General features: G+C 40.5%; 1 protein-coding gene across 3 annotated transcripts in view; it reads left to right on the top strand.

Annotated features, from left to right (window-relative positions):
* Positions 1-20,389, top strand: part of TSPAN18 (tetraspanin 18) — a 117,109-nt gene that overhangs the window by 59,932 nt on the left and 36,788 nt on the right. The window lies entirely within an intron of this gene.

Here is a 20,389-nt window from a genome sequence, read left to right as displayed (position 1 = left end):
GACAGGAGCTTTTCTACAGTGGTAATTCAGGATCTGATAAGACACAGACTAATGTATTTGAATGCCTGTGAGAAAGATAGTATGATTGGAAACTGAAGTGAAATGCAAAGTCATATGCTGCCAGTGCTAGAGACTCTCAGACGCAATTTACTTCTCTGCTTCTAGAGCATTCTCTGGCCTCATTTTTGACTTCCCTCTTGGACAGTTTGATAGGAGTTATATGAAATAGCTCTTTGCTGTGTGTGGTGCTGCTGGAGGTACCACTCCACCTTTCCATCTGAGAATTTCAGGCTTGTCGTAGATGAATATTGTGGGTTTCTCTAATGCTGACTGAAAGACTCCAGTCAAATAACGAGATGCATATAAAGTCAAATAAATTGGATCTGGAAAATCATAGCTGGTCTTATCTAGATAATCTCCACTTAATACAAAGTAGAGGTTCCTTCTGTGACATTTCACCTATTTTGCTTTTCAAATTTGGACAAGTTTTATTAATGAAAACTGTTAGATTCTAAAGCACATGGATGGAGTTTCAACTGGTTTACACCTGGAGACTATAGTAACAGCTGAGCTGTACAAACTCCGTGTGTGGACACTTGGATTCATCCACTTCCAAACTAAAAACCACATCCTAATAAAGAAAGCAACTGCAATATAATTGCTATTGATGTTTGAATGAAGCTGCAATGTGAAGCGGAGCCTGGGGTCCTGAAAAACTGGGAACGTGCTAGCCTTCCACATGGGATGCATCCCATGGCATTAAAGGAGGTTATAGTCCTGTTCCTCCTCCCTCCCAATAAATCCTGGTTCTGGCATGTCATAGCTTTTCTGGAGTATTTCCTCAATCAGAAGGCCTAAATATGAATTTAGCCACTGGACCAGTGTTTCATTATCAAGAAAAAATTTGTTAAAATTTGACTAGTTTGCCTGTGTTTGTCAGATCCGAAATTCTTAAACGCTGAAGACTGAGTTGCAAATATTCAGTGCTAATTTTCCCATTGTTTTTAATCCCTTTGAAATTCTTTTCCAGCTTGGTGCTTGGCTACTTCATGTAGTGATTTTGAATGTACTTTAAAGAATGGGGAGGTGGTGACTGAGCAAGGTGTAATGATCCATAGAGCTTTAGATCCATCTGCAGCTTATGTTCCCTGTCCTTGCTTTGCCAATCAAGCTTTATTCCAGTGAAAGTGTCAGTAGAGCCAAGGCAGATAAGTAGTGTTTCTCTTCTACTCTTCACCTTTCCTTTTCCTCCCGGAAGTTTTCTTGCTGCTCACTTTTTAAAAGCTCTGCATTAGCTGGGGGGCATTGAGAAGTAAAAGGCATGCTTTAAATACAGATGCTGGTGATAGTCCTTTCAAAAGCTGCATTTCTCAAGCTGGGAGCTATTGACCCCTTTCAATGCAGTCACAAAGAAATCCAAGAGGAAATGGAGGGTGAGGGCCAGCAGGGAATATATATATATAAATTTTTTCCCCCAAGTCATCTTCTTACTCCACCTCCTGCCAGGCTGGCTATTGTTTGAGCCTCCACATGGGATACCAGTTGCCATATAAGGAAAATGGCATCATGCTACATTCTTTCTAAAAATTGATTTTTAACAGTTGCTTTCTCCCCCCCCCCCTTGTTGAAAGTTGTTCTGTTTTGGTGGCAGCTCTAGCCAAAAGGAAAGTGGTAGGCTATGGTATGCATGTATTCAGTCTTGGGCTGTGCAAAAGATTTACTTTGTTAGTCCAGGTGGTTAGGCAAAGCAGCAGTAGAAAATTATGACATTCAGCTACTATGACAGGAGCTGAGGATATTAGATTTTGCTGCATCTTGAGCTCAGTAACAATGAGTAATAAATGTAAATAATGTTTTTTCTTGCTTAAGAGGATGCTGAGGCAATGGAACAGAGGCACAGAGTACCCCTCTGTGTCCTTTTTTTTTCACAATCTACCTTTTATTCATGTATGTTTGCAGCCCTGATGTAAGCACACCTCAATTCTTACAAGGGGATCTCACCTTTTGACCGAGTCCACTGCTGGACATGACCAGAGTCCAGTTATCTCCGTAGGCATCTGAAATATTTGAGCCCGCAGGAAGCAAGGCTGTGAGCAAGAGTATTTTAGAGGCTGAGGTTCTTTCATGGGTAGCAGGGGTCGGTCAAAACATGCACCAGCTCAGGAAAAGGATCCTGAGGTTTGGGATTTTTTCCTGGTGCAACTGTCACTTGTTGATGAAGAGAAACTGCCTGCTTTTTTGAAATAAGTCTGACCTTCAAACAAACCCACTTAGCAACTTGTACACAGGAACAACTGGAGCAACATGAGCACAAAGTAGGTTGAATCCCCTGATTCCAGAAAGCAGAGGCAGAGCCTGGAGTGGGAAAAGCATAAGTCTGGGAGCTGGGAAAAAGCCAGCTCTAGGAGAAGAAGGAATGTGTGCTTGTGCATGCGAGCATAAGAGTTGGGCACTCTTCCTCTTGTATCCTTTTGTATCCATAATTGGGATACATCTTCAGTCGTTCTTCCTATAGTTGCCATCACTTCTGACTTCCTGTGATGCCCTGTTGATTCTCCCTATAAAAATCTGTTCAGCAGCTGATACTGTTGCAAACTTGTTAAAAGTAAAACCAGACAAAACCCTGTTCCCTCTTAGAAAGAGCAACAACAAATTTTGAGGTTCATTTACCACAATCATGTCATAATACTCAATCTGTGTTATGCTGAGGTGTGATTACAGAAGTGAAAAAAAGGGAAAAGTACTTTCTATAAGCTCTTTTTTGGCAGAAAAATAATTGTTCAATATTACAATTATTATTATTATCTGTTTATGCATTGAGAATATACACTTTTTTCTTTCTAAAATGTTGAACAATTTGACAAGTTTTAAAGAAACTGAAATTTTTGAGAATGGAATAAGGACTTCTTAAAGGTTCGGTGTTTTATATAAAAGCCTGTAAATGGTGCCTGCATTGGCCTGCATTCTTATACTGAGAAAGTTTTAATTTTCTTTAATATTTTCTTTTGATTGTGAGTTTAACTGTTTGGAGAAGCTGTGCAGCTCTTGAATATCTGCAAAATTAGTCTGCAAGAGAATCTTCTCATATGATAAATTGTGCTTACACTAAAGATACTATTGTGCAAGCCTTCTGGGTTTTGCTTTACTCTGGGCTTGTGTTTGCATCAGTATAGCAGGGGAATGTGCTCATGTAGCTTTTTCTTCACAAAAGGTGATTTGGTGCCTCCTAGATGCTGCCTACTGTGGTATCAAGAGGAGATATCACTCACAGCGAGTGGTGTGGAACGATGCAAAGCCCCACGTGCTTGGTTCTCAAATTACCAGTGAAGCAGCTAACAGCTTCTGACACATACATGGTTGACATTGGACGTCTGAGTTAACATTGCACAGATAAATGGGATGCTCCTTGCCCAATAGCCATTGTTTCAAGCTCCCTGCAAACTCCCAGGCCACGTGTTTTGGTTACAGCCTGCTCGCATCATAAATGTCGCAGTCACTGCTGTGGCCAGCGATGATATGTTTGTTGTGTGTGCACTAACAAGTGAAAGAGGGGCATGAGGGCTGAGTGCCAGGTCAACCATGAGGGCAGTCAGCGTGTGTGCAGCCAGCACTGTTTCAGTCTGCCACCAGTGAGCTCCTGTCTCTGAGGAGCAGCACTTGGGATCTTGGCTGGGGTAGCAGGTTTCAGCTCTTCTACCCGTGGAAGGTGCTGTAAGGTGGTTCATCAGGCTGCAAGTGGCTGCTGACAATGTGGGATGTGTTTGCCCCTTCTGTCTCTTATGGGTCTAGAGGTGGCAAGAAGAGCCACAGGACTCAAAAATCTCTAGAGCTGATTGTGCCAGCAGTGGATTGACCTTTTCAGAGGTATTGCCCCAGAGACTTGGAGCTGATCCTTCTTATGTTAACCGTGGTTCACGTGGGGACTGGTTTTGGCTGTTACTGTTTCCCTATGAAGTTGGAAATGATGGAAATGATAATGAAGGAGGAGGAAAGAAATTGTCATTAGAAATATATCTCTAACAGTTCCTGTCACTTAGTTCTAATGCAACAGAGTAATTTAAAACTTTTTTTGACTGACTATATGATGAGTAAAGTGCTTTGTTAAGGGAAAATGGGGTTTACCCAATCTGACAGGATGGGGAAGCAAAGCTGCCTTTCATTGCTGTGCTGCATCCTAGGTGGAGTGTCTGAAATACAATGTCACTGAGAATGGCAGTGAAGGCTTTGCATCGCTTATTTTGAGAAGTACATTTTTTTTGAGAAGTACATTTGCTTTTGATTTGTGCATTTTGAAGACTACTGAGTGAAGCTGAGGACTTAGTTTAAGAGCTGCTAGAACTATTCTCTCACTGTAGAGATTTCTCAGAAAACAGATATATAAGAGGGGCATATGTGCGTGTATTTGAAGCTTTTATTCTTGGGCTTATGAGCAAGACCTGGGATCAGTGAAAGGCGATAACTATTAAAATCAGTAATAAGGATAGTATTACCCTATAAGTAGTGAAGTGGGTTTGGGGAGTTTTGCATTCAATTACTAGCTCTGTGCCTAGCCTGCATGCTGACAGAGGGAAGTAGCTTGATTCCTGTCTGCCTTCCTTCCCTCTCTATATAAAAGATGGTAATACAGCTGGTAAGCCTTTTCTTGTAGAAGAAGTGTTTTATTTTGTGTAAAAACTAGCTTTGTGAAACTTTGCATTCCTTTTCAGAGAAACCTGAAAATGAAAAAGTTTTGATTCTGAAGGGTTTATCTTCATATTTTTCTCTGTTGTTCCTCCTTTCTGTGACAAAGCAAGAACAGGGAAGGGAAGGAAAAAAAGAAAGTAATCCAGAAATCCATTTTCCTCAAGTGAAAAACTGCACATAAAAAAAATCTATACATCTTATATTAAAAAAAAAAAAAATTAAAGAGAACTAGTTGATTTTGAAACTTGCAGAGTAAGAAAGAGGTTATTACAACTCTTGAATGCCCTGACCGGTTTTAAAGCTGAGGTTTCTTGCTGGTGTTGCTGCGCCTATTTAGTGCAAAATCTTGAGAGCTCTTTTGAGAGAGGAGCCTACCCATAGGTCAAGCTGCTGGACAGGCTGTGCACAGTAAACATAATGATAATCTAATGGCTGGTTTGTCCTTTGTAAAATGACTCATCCTTCTGTTACTTTCTGATGGATGGGAATTATATCCTTGGCAGATACATTTGTTGACAGCTATTGGCAGATAAGAAACTAGGAACAGCCTTGGACATGCTTGTGCTGGACGTTCAAGGCTGTTCTTCTTGGTAGCATGTGACACTCCTGTCACACCAAGGTAGAGAGGACTTGAGGGCATTTTGTGGCCCAATGACATCTAGTGGGATATAATTACACTGCTCTGCCTGTATTTTAGCTTCCAGTGCCCAGCATGTGGAGGTCTTGAGCTGAACAGGGGACTGACTGCAGCTGTTCCTTTTCTGAAAAAGTGGAGCACAGCACATGCATGAGTGGACCAACCTTCCCAACAGCATGTGGAAAAATAAATAGATTCAAAGAAGTATGTTTAAGCAATATAAACTTCCTTTTTAAATCATTTTTGAAAGGTTTATTTTCAAATGCCCCAACACTAACCAGGTGCTAATTTTCAGATGAGATGTAGCACCATCTTGATATTTTAAAGTATCTAAGAGCTTAGTCCCTCCCTCCTGCATGGGAGAGACAGCGCAGAAGGGTAGGAGAAAGCTTTTCCTGTGAACTGGCTTTCCGTAGTTGCCACCTTGAACTGTTTCTGGCACCTTTCCCTGGCAGTCATTAATGACAGGATATTAGAGTTTATGGCTGTCTGACACACTGTTTTCCTGATGTTCTGCAACAGGGTTGTCAGGCTTGGGCTTTCCTGCCTGCTCTCTGGGTGGGTAGCCCTTGGTGATGCTGGAGGGAGACAGATGGACACCCAGTGCAGTACAGAGAACATGTGTATGGGGTGGCAGAATTTGTCACTGACTCCTCAAACTGACCTGGACCGTTTATAACCTTTCTGGCTGCAAAGTACATCCAAAAGTACATTCCAAGGAAACTAAAAATAATATCCTTAATTTTAATTTATTTTTCCCACACGTATTCAGTCATCAAGAAGGAAAGAAATAAGCTTGTTCCTTTCCCCCGCCTATGCTTAAGTGTTCAGCTCTGAGAATAGAGCTTTAAGTTTATCACAAGTTATTGGCCTGTAAGTTGAATTGGCTGAATGTATGGATCACGTTACTGGAAAGTGTAATCACTTGCCAGAACTACCTTTGCTTTTCCATTTCCCTTTCCATCTCCGAATTTTGTATGTTATCTGGTAGCAGCACTGAAGGCCAAAGTCAGGCTGAACTGATTGGAACCAGGAGCTGGCATTCCACTATTCTGTCTCCTTCTGCCAAAAGGCAGTGTTCAAAATAAAGACTGTAAGTACAGACTACTTACATGAGCACAATTTATGGTCATTTAAAATACCTGAAGATCAGTACAGCAAAGCTCCGATTCTCCTAGTGACTTAGTATGACCACATGGTGGATAAAGTTGTGTATGTTCAACAAGCCATCTCAGGAAATGGAGATAAGCGATGGTGACATTTAAAAAGCAGTGATGAAATGTTTTTTGGTTTTTTTTTTTTTCAAGATGTAATTGGAAATAACTCATTTGGAAAACTTAAAACTAGCTAGATGTTAAGTGTAAATCTAGTTGTTTAGGACTATCAATATGAATCCCAGTGGGTACTCAACAGTCCTGAGCACAAGGTGGACAAAGCTAATCCCAAGTTGCTGCCTTAGCTGCTTGGGATATTGGTCTTTTGCTATGTGTTTTTTCTATTGATCAAGAGTAATGATAATTGATGAAAAGTTTAGTGTTCTGATAATTCTTCTCCTGTGAGTATACTGTGAATCACATCTCAGTATTAGATAATTTTTATGAAAGACAGAAATTACATAAAGTTTTATATCCAAAATCTTCACAGAGACCATAAATCTTCATAAAATCAAGTTGAAATAAAACAGTTTCAATCAAAAGTAGGGCTACATATATATATTTGTAAACATCAAAATACTTACTCTCAGATTTTTTAATGCAATATATTATTGTTTTAGAAATGTCAAAGCTTATCTTTTCAACACTTAAAATGAAACCAACATTTTCCAATTAAGATTAGATCCAAACATATTATAAAAAGAGAGTTTGATTTCTTTGGTGCCATGTTTTATGGAGGGTTGCTTTTTTTCTTTTTTTAAGTTAGGAAATGTTACAAAATAAAGTTTAATCTTAGATTAAATAAAACTTTGGAGAATTGATGTGAAGAAATACCTTTGTATTGTTTTGTTTTATAAGAAAAGTCTTCCAGTTCAAACTGGGGCAACTCTTCCCATCTGTTGTTTTATCTTTCTTTTTGTCATCTGAACAAAAAAATCTTTTTATCCTCTTGCTAAGTTCTTTCTGGGCATACTGAGGCAGAGCAATTTTTCTTTGTTTTTGCTAATGTAATTTTTGTGTGTGTGTGTGATCCATTTCTGAAAGAATCTGGGGTTTGTTTGACAGGAGAATGACCATTAGGACATTACTCCTTCTTCTGCTGATGAGTTGCTTTTGCCACTCTTAATGGCAGGTAGCCTGCCTGATGTAGCTTTTCTTGTTCCTATTTTCCCATCCACCTCTGAGTTACTGAATACTCTCAGCTGCAAGTCAAGGAATAAGGCATGAATGCTCATTGTTATCATTAAATGTTTTCTTAGCTAATTCTCTTTTATTGTATCCCAGTGACTTGCAGCTGAGGATTAAAATAACTGCCTTCAGCACCAGCAGTAGGCTCTGTTTGAAACCTTCAAAGGGTATTGTTTATCTTCCCTATATCCCTTGTACTATGCCTTCCCCCAGTGTGCTGTGCTCTCCTCCCCATCCCAAGTGATGCTATTACTGAGGAATGTTGGACTGATACCATTATACACATAGTAGAGGTGCTCCCAGATTTGAGGTTTGAGCTAAATTTAAAGGGGAGGAGAATGGAAGAGAAGGGAATGTTTTCTTTAGTAGGGACCCAAGCTGTAGTGCTCTGCTGAACTGTTTTAAATATGCTCATCAGACAGGGAGGTCTGTGGGTGCAGGGGAGGGCTCAGCGAGCTTTTCAAATGTTTCCATCCTCTGCTCAGGGCTTCTGTCCCAGGCACGTACTTCATTATTGCTTCTGGGAAAGGCATTCTGGGAGTAATCAATCAGCACTGCTCTGGGTTTCTTCTCAATCAGAGCTCCTCTGATGTATGTCTTTCAGTGCTGCTCATTTTGTTTTTAATTTCTGAGTGAGGGATCGATTTGCACAAACTAGCACCAGGCAGAAGAGTTGGGTTTGCGATGGGTGAAACCATCTGGCCTGTTTTCTCCAAAACACTTAAATGGGTATTTGAAGTTGTACATCCTGAAGAAGACAGTGGTGGTAGGGCTTTGCCAAAGTGTGCTCTAAAGGTATCACAGTCTCAAGATTAGATTGTCCCCTTGATTTTTGTTGTCACCTCTAATCTGGAGCACACCCACTCTCAGAAAGGACCCCTGTGCTTCAGCTTTACAGGGGTGCCATGTCACTGACCTGCCCCTTTCTCCATCTTTCTTCTGTCTTTCCACTTACTTGTACCTCCAGATTCTTTGATGGAACTCTTCTTGCTTTTGCTGAGCAGTGTTGCAAAATGGACATGTTGGGGAGGGAAAAGCTGTGAAGAAGATTTATGTGATTCAAGACAGTGTTTATTTGAGTAAGAATTTGGTGGAGAAAAGTGGTTTGGTGTAAAAGACAGAAAGCTTTGCCCTCCCTCTGTTTATATCAGTGAGTGAACTGAGATTGAAATCCAGAAGACCTGGTATCCAGGTCTGGCCTCACACTTCTGACTTAAGCAAATTGTTGTAAAATTGGTGTAGCTGGATGGGGAGGACACACCCTTTATTGCAAAGGATCTGGCCCTTTGGCACTAGAGCTGCCCTTTGCAGAGCAGTGGGAATTACATGCTTTGAATTAATCTCCTTGAGGACATCTGTATAAAGTGTACTTGGGCCAGTACCTTTTGATGTTCCATGCCATTGCTCGCAAAGGAGAAAAGAAATGCTGTACTTATTTTTCCCCAGAGTTCAACTGGAGGTGCTATTATATTCCAGGGAGGTAGTTCTTTACCTCCCTTAATGAGTAACTTTATACTGTGCTGTCTCCTACAATAACAGATGTCACTGCTAGAAGGAAAAGAAGCTATTTGCCGAGGCAGTGAGGTTGTATAAATTGTTAAGAGAGAAGTAAAGGTTCGGGCAGGGAGCTGAGATTACAGCAGGAGCCATGAGAATTCCCAAGCTCTGAAGAGTGCTCCTGATTTTATAATTTTATGCACTTCTAGGTAGTGTTTGTTTAATGTTTCTGGTCATGCTGAATGAAGTAAAAATCCTGACTGGATAGTATGTTGGTACTGTAATGATGAGGCAAGTTAGGCTATCTGTTGTGTTTACTGTGCACTGTTGTATCATGAATTATGTTTATGGCTAAGATCCTCAAATACTGACACAGCATCAAGTAAGGTAGGAAAGGGCCACTGTGACCTCTCCTTCATACTAGACATGGAGTTTCTCTGAATTAAGTCTGGTTTGGATCAGAGTATCTTAATGCAGCAATTTGTCATACTTTTTTTCATTCATTACCGTTCTTCCCTGTATATATTGCAATATGTATGAATGTCCATATGGCAGCTCCAATAATTGTTTGGAAGGCAGCTGAATACCACAGAATATATTTCCAGTTCACTGTCAAATAACTTCATCCTCTGAAATATGTGTTTTGAATGTCAGGGGCCTGTAGATCATCTGAGAATTGAAGATGCTCAGGGAAGATTTGTGTGGGTTTTAGGTCTTGTCTGTAACTTTCTTAACTCATGGTCTTCTTTGGTCTTTCCTCAAATACTGAATCTCCATCAAAGTAAGACCATCTCAGTCTCTGTCAACATCAGCTGTACATGGAAACTGAGTGGACCAGGGTGTCATGAGTAAACCTGCCCAAGGCACTGTATATGAAATCTGGATGTCACTGAAGTTAGTGTAAATACTCCCACTCCCCTCCCGGGCTATAGAATTGTATCACTTACCGATGAAGAACTTTTTCCCTTTGTGAATATAAGGATTGATGGATCATCTGTTCTCAACCAACTTCTTCTCCCACAGACTGTCCTTGAAGGCTGGTGGTGTGGGTGCATGTCCATTAGTCATGACACTGGTAGGTTTTGTCTGGCCAAAATACAGCCCCAGGAATTAAGACTGCTGCCTATAGGTGGCTAGTAAATTTGGAAAGTTCCTGCAGTAGGAGAAGGTGGACCTAGGTCAGAGCATACACAGCACTGAGAAAGAAAAGAAAAGGTCACTGTAAGTTTTGCAGACTGTCCCTGGCACCTTCCAAGTGCTTGGAAAGCAGGCAGCCCTTGGAAGACCTTGGAATGTGCTTTCATTGTCAGAAGGTAGTTGGACATCTTGCTTTACCCTCTGCCTTTATTCTTTAAAATTGGAAAAGCTCCTTCTGTCCTGCACTCTGTGAAGTCTGGGAGGTACCTGCCCCAGCTGCTCCTCCTGTGCATTGCAGAGGTTTGCAGAGCCTCAGGGATGCCCGTTGCCTGGATACAGGACAGTCGTGTATTTCAGCCCCCCAGCCAGCCCTCTGAAAGCAGGGGGCTGTGGGTGGAAAGGTGGGCGAATTAATCCCTGTGCACTTGGAGGCAGGAGCATTAAGTCCACCAGATGCAGCTTGTAAGTTCAGAGTTTCCTTTTACTTTGCTATCGTTATTATTATTTATCATTATTATTGATAGGAGAAAAGTGCAACCCAGCTGCTCAGCACAGAGATCTGAGGGCTCCTGCAGAGTGAAGCGCTTCATACCACGTAGAAAACCAGCCATTTTGCTGTCTCTAGAGTGTGCATTTTATTTTACATGCTTGTTCTGAGCCTCCTGCTGTTGCTCACACTACAACAGCTGACAAGTAGCCTTCCTGGCATCATGGAATCAGAGCCTGTGAGCTGACACCCTGGGAGAACAATATGAAGAAGGCACTGACTGTTGAATATTTAAAATAAATGATTTTATCTTAAACATGAAAATGCTCTTTGCACTTCATACACATGACTGCTCGGTGACAGTGATTGGCCAAGTAATGCATTATTCCTGTGTTCAGGTGAGACTGTGCCAACTGCACGGCAACAACCTTCTCCTCTCTCCTTTGCTGAGCACATGAAAGCTCATTGTTAGCAGGATGCCCTGCTGTAAGGCACACATGTAAATGTCTACAAACTGTAGTAACTAGGAGTAATCAAAAATAATTGCTAATCTCAGTTTAAATTTGGGCTAGCTCATGTTGCAGTGCTATGGGTTCTGCTGTATACATCTGTAGAGCACTGTGCTGCTTCAAACAGCACTTGGGAACTGTGTCAGTGAGCACTAATAAAGTAATGGTAATTAATCTTTAGATTGAGATAGCATGCAAATCTCAAATAATGAATCAGGGTCCTCTTGCCCAAAGCACAGTCAATTTGTGTGACAAAAACTACCTGATCTAAGAATATGTACATTTAATTTCAATATGAGAAAACAAATTAGTTTTTGCTAATTTTGCTATAATGAAGTGTGTGTTGGGGGAAATGTAAACCTGAGCAAAGTCACATTGAAGATTGACTCATCTTCATTGTTGAAGGAGGATGGCACCTGACTTCAAATTAATATTAAAACTGTTAGAACTGTGAAAACCTGGAGGGTTTCAAGACAAACAGTAGAAAAAGGTAGAGCAATTTTTCCTAGGTCTTTAGAAAGTATTATTTATGAATATATTTGCATCTCTGCAAAATGAGTGCAGCTGATCAATGACACAACCCTGTTGTTCTGATGTCACAGTTCACACTTTGTATTTCTATTTACACATGTATGAAGAATGTCAGAGGATGAAAGATGGGACTCACTGAGACTCCTTGTGAGGTGACTGTTGAAAGCCTGGGCTGAAGGTTAGAATCTGCTTTGTCTTGGCTCTGTGTGTGCGTGTGTGTATAAATATACATATATACATACATATGTATGTATGAAAATATGCACACAAAGCCACTGATTGTCAGTAAATAACACTATTCATAGAAGCTTAGTATCTGCTGTAAGCAGAAATGACAAGCCCTTCTCTCTCCTACCGAATATGAAGTTAGACATAAAATTGCTCAGTATTGGTACATGGGTTTTGTCATATAAATTGATTATTACTCACTTCCTCCTGATTTTATAAATAAATTTGTTACATGTTTTACTAAATTATTTGTTTGGGTAAACCAAGTATATGACAACTAGGGGTACCAAAAAATTGGCATCTCTTAATCAGATAGTATTAATATCCCACCACCCTGCTGGATTAGGCACTTCACACAATATAAATTTTTCTGTTTAAAAGTGCAAACTCACCCCTTTCTCTTCCCTGATTTTTATTTTTTTTTCCTGATAGAGACAGTGTGCAAAACGGCTATGTATTTTCTGGAGTGAAAGATTGGATGGGAGGAGTAAGTGTGCACTCTGATTCCTGCTGAAATGCAGAATGGAATAACATTTTTGGGAACCATATTAGCATGAGTGAACTTTAAAAGACAGTTACTAGACTGGAGATTAAGATTCTTACCTCTGTAGACAGATCTGTGTGAATGACAAGGCTGGGCTGAAAATCAGTTTAATTGAGAGTATAAGGAATTATCATTATTCAACTACTTTACTGGGGAAAAAACCCAACCCATACCTCACAACATACAGGAGGACAAATAGTTATGGAACTGCAACAAATTCTGACTGAAAACCATTTGGAAGAGTTCTAATTCACAGTTAGCTGTGCCACATCACCTCCTCTTCTAGCCAACTGATGGTAGTAACTGAGAGGAATTAAATTGAACATGCAGTATTGAAACACTGGATTAAAAACTAAAAACAGAACAACACCCGATCTCAAGTTTTGTTTCAAATAAATGTTGGGAGGGTTTTTTTCCCACAGTACATACAACTGTAGATCCAAAATCTATAAAAAGCTTGAAGTCTAGTCTCAGATTTTTGTTTGATGAATCCACAGGTACAGTCTTCACTAAAGAGTTTACCAGTGAGCTTCAAATCCTTTGGGAAATTAGAAATATGAAACATGCCAAAAGGCAGTGCCAAAAGAGGCATAATTATTTTTGTAAGGTTAAACAATTAACCCCTCTTTCTAAATTCACCACCATCCAAAATTCAAAACTTAAACTAATGAAAGGGAAATGGTACAAGATTAGTGGACCACTGTCTTTCCCTCCAGCTGTGGGACATCAAGGATGTATAAGCCTTCATGTTCTGTGGCTTTATTGAAAATGCTCTCTTATCCTTCTGAGTGATGTGGAAGGGATGAGATGTTACAGCTGTGTTTGGACAGAGCCTCAGTGTATTTTGCTTGTCTTTCATGACATTGCAGGAGCTTCTTTTGCCTCTTATGGATTTTGTCTTTCTTTTGAAGACAATTTGCATGAAAAACAGAATGTCTTAGTTGCCTTCAGTGTGATTGGTGTGACGATGGTGAGTTTATGCAGTGGAGATGTCATAGTCATACATCTGGAGTTGGATTAACTGAGTTAATTTCTTTTAAATGAGTATGACAGTGTATCACCAAAGCCACCCTCAAATCACTGATTAGAGGAAAATGATTAAGATTGAATGCTACATTTAGATTCAACTGCAATTTACAGAAGTGTTTGTTTAAAAGAAGAGCCAACAAAAGGAATCTTGGCTCTGAGGATCACCAGGAAAAAGCCTCTTTATGTATTACGACCATGTAGCAACCAACTCCAGAGATGAATTGCTGGAAGTGACATGTCTGATTTATTGCCCACTGCAGCTTTGAGAGTGTTTGCAAACTGAAGAAAGTGTTATGGTTAGGATGATTATAATGGGGTTTTATTTTGTTTTAGAGAGAGGAAAAAAGTAAATATGTTTTTGTGGCTTCTGGATGTAGATTACTTCTATGGTTACTCTTGGTTCTCAAGCCAGCCTGGGCTGCTCAGTGTCACTTGCCCTTACCCTGCAAAGGGACCTGAGGCTGGTCACTGGGAGGAGACTGAGCACAGTGCCCAGCACTCACCCCATTGCAGTGGGACAGCAGAGGGACAGCATTGCAGTGGGGCTTTGCCAGAGACAGAGAAAAAAAATACTGTTGCCCTGGTGGGAAGTTCGGAGTGGATAGCTGGGATCCATGCAGAAATTTTCTGCTGTTTCTAATATATCAGCAGGTCTGAAGCAGGTTTTGGGTCTGCCTCTCAAAAACATGGATTTGTCAGTTGGAGGGCATCTCTCAATGTCCATCTGTGGAAGATGCTTAAATATAACTAGTTAGTTGTTTTATATAGTATTCACTGTATTACTATCACTCATCCTAAGTTCTCCAAATGATTCTTAACCTTACACAATGGAATTGCAAGTGGCCCTTTGAATAGGGACATTTCCAGACTTGAAAGACTAGGGACTTTAAGCTGTGTAACACATGGAATCATCTTTAAGTTAGGGTCACACAAAAAAGGTTAGTTCTGTTTCGTCTGTCTCATGAAGCAGATGTCAGGTTTCAAAATTTCAGGGATATTTTTTTCTCTTCTCTTGTGGTCCAAAAATATGAACTCTGATATAGTTTTATTCAAAGAAAGAAACAAGCAAAAAGATATAAATGTCTATCTGTACAAGGTGCCTTCTCCAAGAACCCCTCTGTTTGGCCTGGAGAAATATTTAGGTCAATAGCCTATCAAGCAGGTTGCTTGTGTTCCCTGGTGAGAACTGGGAAGACCAGGAAAGTCAGCCTGAATCTTCTTTGTCCCTGGTTAATGCTCCATAGAACACACCTCTGGCTAATTAAAAGAGTCTCTCTTGTTTTGATTTAGAATTCCATCCTAGATTCACAGAAATATCACAAAATACCTGGGTTTGAGTTTTAAAACAAATTGAAGCAAAAAATATCTCTCCCCAGACTGAAAGAAATTCTTAGCTGACCCATTGAGGCTTCATCTGGAAGATGCAACAAGCTCTCAGGAAGTCCATCATATTCCATCATGCAGAACGATAGGAAATCAGTGAGTAGTTCTTCCAAACTCAACACCACTAGAAATGCTGTCCAGACAGTTGCATTTGCAGAAGGTTAGAATTCCATTTTTTGTAGTGTCAGAAGCTAGCCAGCTGTTCGTAAATCAGTAGTTCATATGTCAACAGCCCTAGATAAGCGTAAAATTTCACTGTGCAAAGTCCCATTTGCACACAATTTGCACTAGAAAGGAGCCTCTTTTTAGCCAAATAGAAAAGTAAAGCTCTGAAGGTGAGTTGGGCAGCAGAATATAAAAAGATGAAGAGATTTCAAAAGTTAAAAAATATATCTCAGAGCTCATGTTTTCAGCTTCTGGCTAAGCTGTCTTGCAGAAAATTTTCAGTTAAAACCTTTTTCTACTGTTTCTGTTTGTGCTCAGGAAAAAGAAAATAAAAAATCCGGTGAGAACAAATTCCTTCACAAATTCCTTCAGATATGATCCAGTTTTTGTGCTACCTGTATTGCCAACATAGATTTGTGCTTTGCACAACCCTGGGTAAAATTAACTGGGTATCCAGCATAACCAGAGAATATCCTCTCTAGGCTGAGTAATAATGAAGAGATGAACTATCCTTCTATCACTGTTCTTGGCTGATACTCCCCTTATCCCTCTTTTAATATCCTTGTCATCCTGTGGGTAGGATACTGAAGCAGCACCAGCCATCCAGTTAAATGCAGAGTAGTCAGAAGTTTCAGTCAGCTCCTTGAACACTTACTGGACATTCACTGCAATTTCAATAAAAATGTCTAGGCAACTCATTGCTTAGCGGTTTGCCTCATTTTGTAGCTACTGCTTTACAACACCTGATTTTAAACTGTAATTTTACAAGTGTTGCTTTTACTGACTACATTTTTTTTTTCAATGTGTGCTCCTAACTGCTAAGACGAGGAGCAGGCTGGAGAGGCGACCAGTGTTGTAACAGGTAATACAGAACTCTGGCTATTCTTGGTTCTTCTGCTGTTAAATATATTTCCAATGCTTTGGGTGACTGTGAAAAACAGTATTTCATGAATATTCAAAATATATTCAAAAAGCAGCTCATAATTTGGTAAGAAACATTCTGTGTTTGGTCAGATTGACTATAGCTAAAATGTTTTCTGGTCCTTTAGCTCTGGAAAAGAATACTTTTCTTTTCTGAGAAAAGCTGTGTGCATACAGAAAAGTACTTCTGGTAAATCAAACCTGACCAAGAAAATGTTAAGGTTTTTACCCTCCAGCCACTTTCATCTTTCATGAAGTTCTGGGGTCCTAGGATCCAGCAGGGAGGTGTGTGCTTCAGTGTAAGACGTGGATGTATTGTCAGAAGAGCCTGGGTGGAATGTGGAACCTGAAGAGAAGGGATGTGGTACAGGGACTGAGTGCTGCAAAAAGAGCAGCACAAGGAGGGTGCCCAGAGCAGGACTCGTCCTGGGAGCTCCCCCTGGATAAAAGGGGCTCAGAAGAGAATGGCAAAGGAGGATGCATCAGAAGGGTAGCTGGCTCTGTCCCCACTGTGGACTGACAGCACGTCGCAGATAGTGCCTTCTGTGCTTCATATCCCTTGCTTTCCTGAACAGTAACTTCCCCATACTTCCCAAAAAAATCTTTTGAAGAAAAGTGGAAGGGCAAAATGATTTATTGAAAGTCTAGTACTGAGTGAAGCTGCATTAATAAGCCTGCATGCCTGGTAGAAAAAAACTATCCTCAACATGATGAAAAATAATTCCCTCTGAGCCTTCAGCATCCTGCCTGAGTCACTAATTCCCCAGGGCAGAAAACAAAGTAAGTAAAAAAAAGTTTGTTTTCACATAGCAAAGCCAAAACATGTCTAGTTCTGATTTAAGATTAGTCCTGGGAGACGTATTTTTTTTAATGTAACATGGGGCCAGTATAGGTGAGTTGATAAAAATACAAATTGATTTTTTTCTCATCCTTTAGAGAAAGCACCTATTCATTTCCCTGGGACTTGTGTCTGCATGTGCTTTGTGACTGCAGCTGCCCCAGAGTGTGTGAGGACCAGGCTGCAGGGATGGTTTAGATGCATGAGTCAGATTTTCCACAAGTGCAGCTCTGTGTCTGGCTCCAACAGCCAGCACCAGTGGGACTTTGTCCTGCTCCTTCCTCCCTGTCCAGCTGCCTGCACAGGCTCTCCCATCACTCCTGGTGCTTTTTGCCTCTTTGAGATGTCCCTGGCAAAGGTTTCAACATCCTATGGTTTCTACAAATAGTATCTGCAGCTCCTGAGGGAAACAGTGGAGTACTCCTCTAGTTCCTTGAGGTTTTATAAATACATTCCCAAATAAAGACAGTTTACAAATCTACTCAGCCACAGAATTGCACAAGTTTGATGAAAATTCTCCACTTTCGATGGGATAAGAGAGCAGAGGGTGAGAAGACTTAGTGCTAGCAAATGACCCCTGTCTGGAAGCAGTCTGCTAATGCTTTTTTCATGAACTACTGCTCAGGGCTAGACCCAGAAGCACAATAGAAGGTGCATTATTATTGCTGTTCTGATTATGGCTGATAATTGTGCTGTTCTAATTTACAAATTTAATGGTTTGTTAATAATGTCTGATTTGGGAATATAGTATAGCCTATCAACTAAGGGTGGCATAATGGCATTAATAAGGGTAATTGAGCTTGTTACCATGATCTTGTTTGCTCTTTGGTTTGTTAATTGAAAATTACTTATCTTACTGTATGATAGAAATAATGCTGTTCTCCTGTGGAGCCTGGGCATCTTGAAGGAAAAAGGGAAGTGTCAGTCTGCACTATTAATACCTTGTTGGGATATCTGTACAGCAGTGAGTCTACAGATGTGAATAGTTTAATATGTGTCAGGTATTGCATTGTCTGTGTTTATATTTTGTATAAATAACAGCATGCACTATTACTTTTGGTTTCATGTGTCTCTAATTGCAAGAATCAGTGCATAAGGCTGTCTGGAATGCATGCGATTGATTAGAGAGCCTTTATGGGAGAAAATGGAAATGAGGGACAGACAGGCTGCTGAGGATTTAACCCTGGTGAAGAAACTTGGCATTTCATCTTCTATCAACGCTTGCCTCTAACTACTATTAACATTAATTATGGAGATACTTAGTGAACACCCTGTTAGCCTTAATTAGAGTTAATGGAAGATACGTGTGGATGTTAACAGGACAAGAGACAACAAAGCTTCCATTTCTAAGGTTAAATATTCAGTAGCTCCCTCTTAGACATCACCAACATCCTATAATCATGCAGTCAGACTTTTCCAAAAGCAGAACAGTTTCTTCTGCCTTTTTCTTTTTTTTCCTCTCCCCAATTATGGCCACCTTACACTGTTTTTGCTTAAATTAAAGAGTAAACAATGATGCCGCAGTGACCTCATTACCTTTACTAATGTAATTATGCTACCTCTCCTCTATTTATAGTGCACCTTAGAATCAGACTTTATTAGCAAACCATTTGCTGTCCCTTTTACTGTCCTTTTAATGAATGCTAAGAGTCTTAAGAGACTTGGCTTTGTTCTGAACAGAGCCCTTGTGACAAGGAGCTTGGGGCCTGAGTGCTTGAGTAGGTCACGTAATATCTGAGGTCTGTAAAGTTCCTGTCACTGTGCTATTGTTTGAAGCTGTGAAGACAAAAAAGACCTTCCTTTTGCACCCATTAGCTGTCTTTGGTATTTTGAAAACCAGTGTTGCTGAAGAATTAAGACTGTAAAATGTAGAGATTGTCTTATTACCCTGCTGTTGTGTAAGATGGCACATCCCTGCTGCTAACCTCTGCCCAGAAGGTCAGTGTCCTCATGGAAGCTGCCTTTGTAGGACTGACTTCGAGGCTTGTAACTCTCCCTGAGAGCCCTGAGCCTACCTTAGGTGGTGTCACACACTTCATAAAGTCGGGTCCTTTGGGGTCCATTTCCTTTACCACAGACATGAGTGATGATCTCGGGTCGTGTACTGGGCAAAAAGTGCATTTTTTCTTCCAGGTGATCTGTTACATAGTTATGGGGCTACCAGTGCAGTGTCCCTTTGAATACTGCTCAGTTGGAACCTTATTACTCACAACCTGTAGCTCCCAGGTGCTTTTTGGGCTGGAGCCATCTGGAAGGGAGTTCCTATCATTAGCCTGACTGACCATACTGTTTTAGTATGTTTTAGAACTGATAAAGAACATAATGTTTTATCTTTGTGAAGAGAAAGGATGAGTTGTGGTATGTCCTTGACAAAAAAATACCATCCTTCCCTGGCATACTGTGTAATACTAAAAGCAAACACAAAACTATGTACATACCTCTCTCTCTGTGAACTAGAGTCACCACATTTCTCATTTTACTGGCACAATTGCCAGTGGCAGCCTTCCTGCAGGATGGTACCCTGTGAAAGGTATATTGGATAGATGCCAGCATAAGGCATCCTGAGCACACTTTGAAAGTTTCTTCATTCACTCTTTACAATGTCACTTGAATTTCAGTAGAGCTTCATGTTCTAAGGAAACATCATGGGTGTTAATGGGTGCAGTGCATTCTTAAAAGAAAACGTACAAAGCAGTGTTACCCCAGCTTTCCAGCTGGGTCGCTTTCTCCTTTTTCCTGAGCAATTCCAAGTATAAGAACATCCACATTTGGTCCAGGTCTCACATGCACCCATTTGCAGAAACTGCCCACTGCTGGCTGAGGATCCTGGCACTCACACCTGGGGGGCAATTGGCTGGCAGAGGGACTGGGGGCTGAGACAAGGCACTCGACCTGTGGGGCTGGCTGGGAAGTCAGTCTCTGCTCATGTTTACTTGGAGGATGAGCTGGGGAAGGATTTTGATTTTAGCCGTTTGTTAGCATATTTTCTCAGCATTTCTATCTTATTTCCAAATGTGTCATTACAAGCGCCTGTTTTGTTTTGTTTTGTGGTGGTCACAGAATCTGTTCAGCTTTGTAACTACTACTATTTTTTTGATTTAATATGTAAAGTAATGCATTCACAGGTCAGATCTACATGGACCTTTTTTAATGGCCATGTGAAGCCTAAAGTGCTCATATTTAAAAGGGTGGAACAAAAAGGCTTTTGATAGTATTTTTCTTTGGGGTTTGGAGCAAGCTAATTGATTTGAGAGCTCTTGCTGGACATTGTCTGAAGTGGATGGATGCTAACAAACCTTGTTCTGTGCTATGCAGGGTAGCTAATTTAGCTCTTATCTGCATAGTTAAAGTAACAAAATCCCCTATTGCAATATGGCTTACTCCAGTTTATGGGAAAGAACAAATTTTTCTTATGTACCTTCATTTAGATCTGGTAACAAAAAGAATAGATACATCAT

The sequence above is a fragment of the Myiozetetes cayanensis genome, unplaced genomic scaffold, assembly GCF_022539395.1.
Source record: "Myiozetetes cayanensis isolate MyiCay16 unplaced genomic scaffold, myiCay2020 scf6-25, whole genome shotgun sequence".
Lineage (NCBI taxonomy): Eukaryota > Metazoa > Chordata > Aves > Passeriformes > Tyrannidae > Myiozetetes > Myiozetetes cayanensis.
Note: the sequence above shows the minus strand (reverse complement) of the source record. Positions and strands in the feature narration are given on the sequence as shown.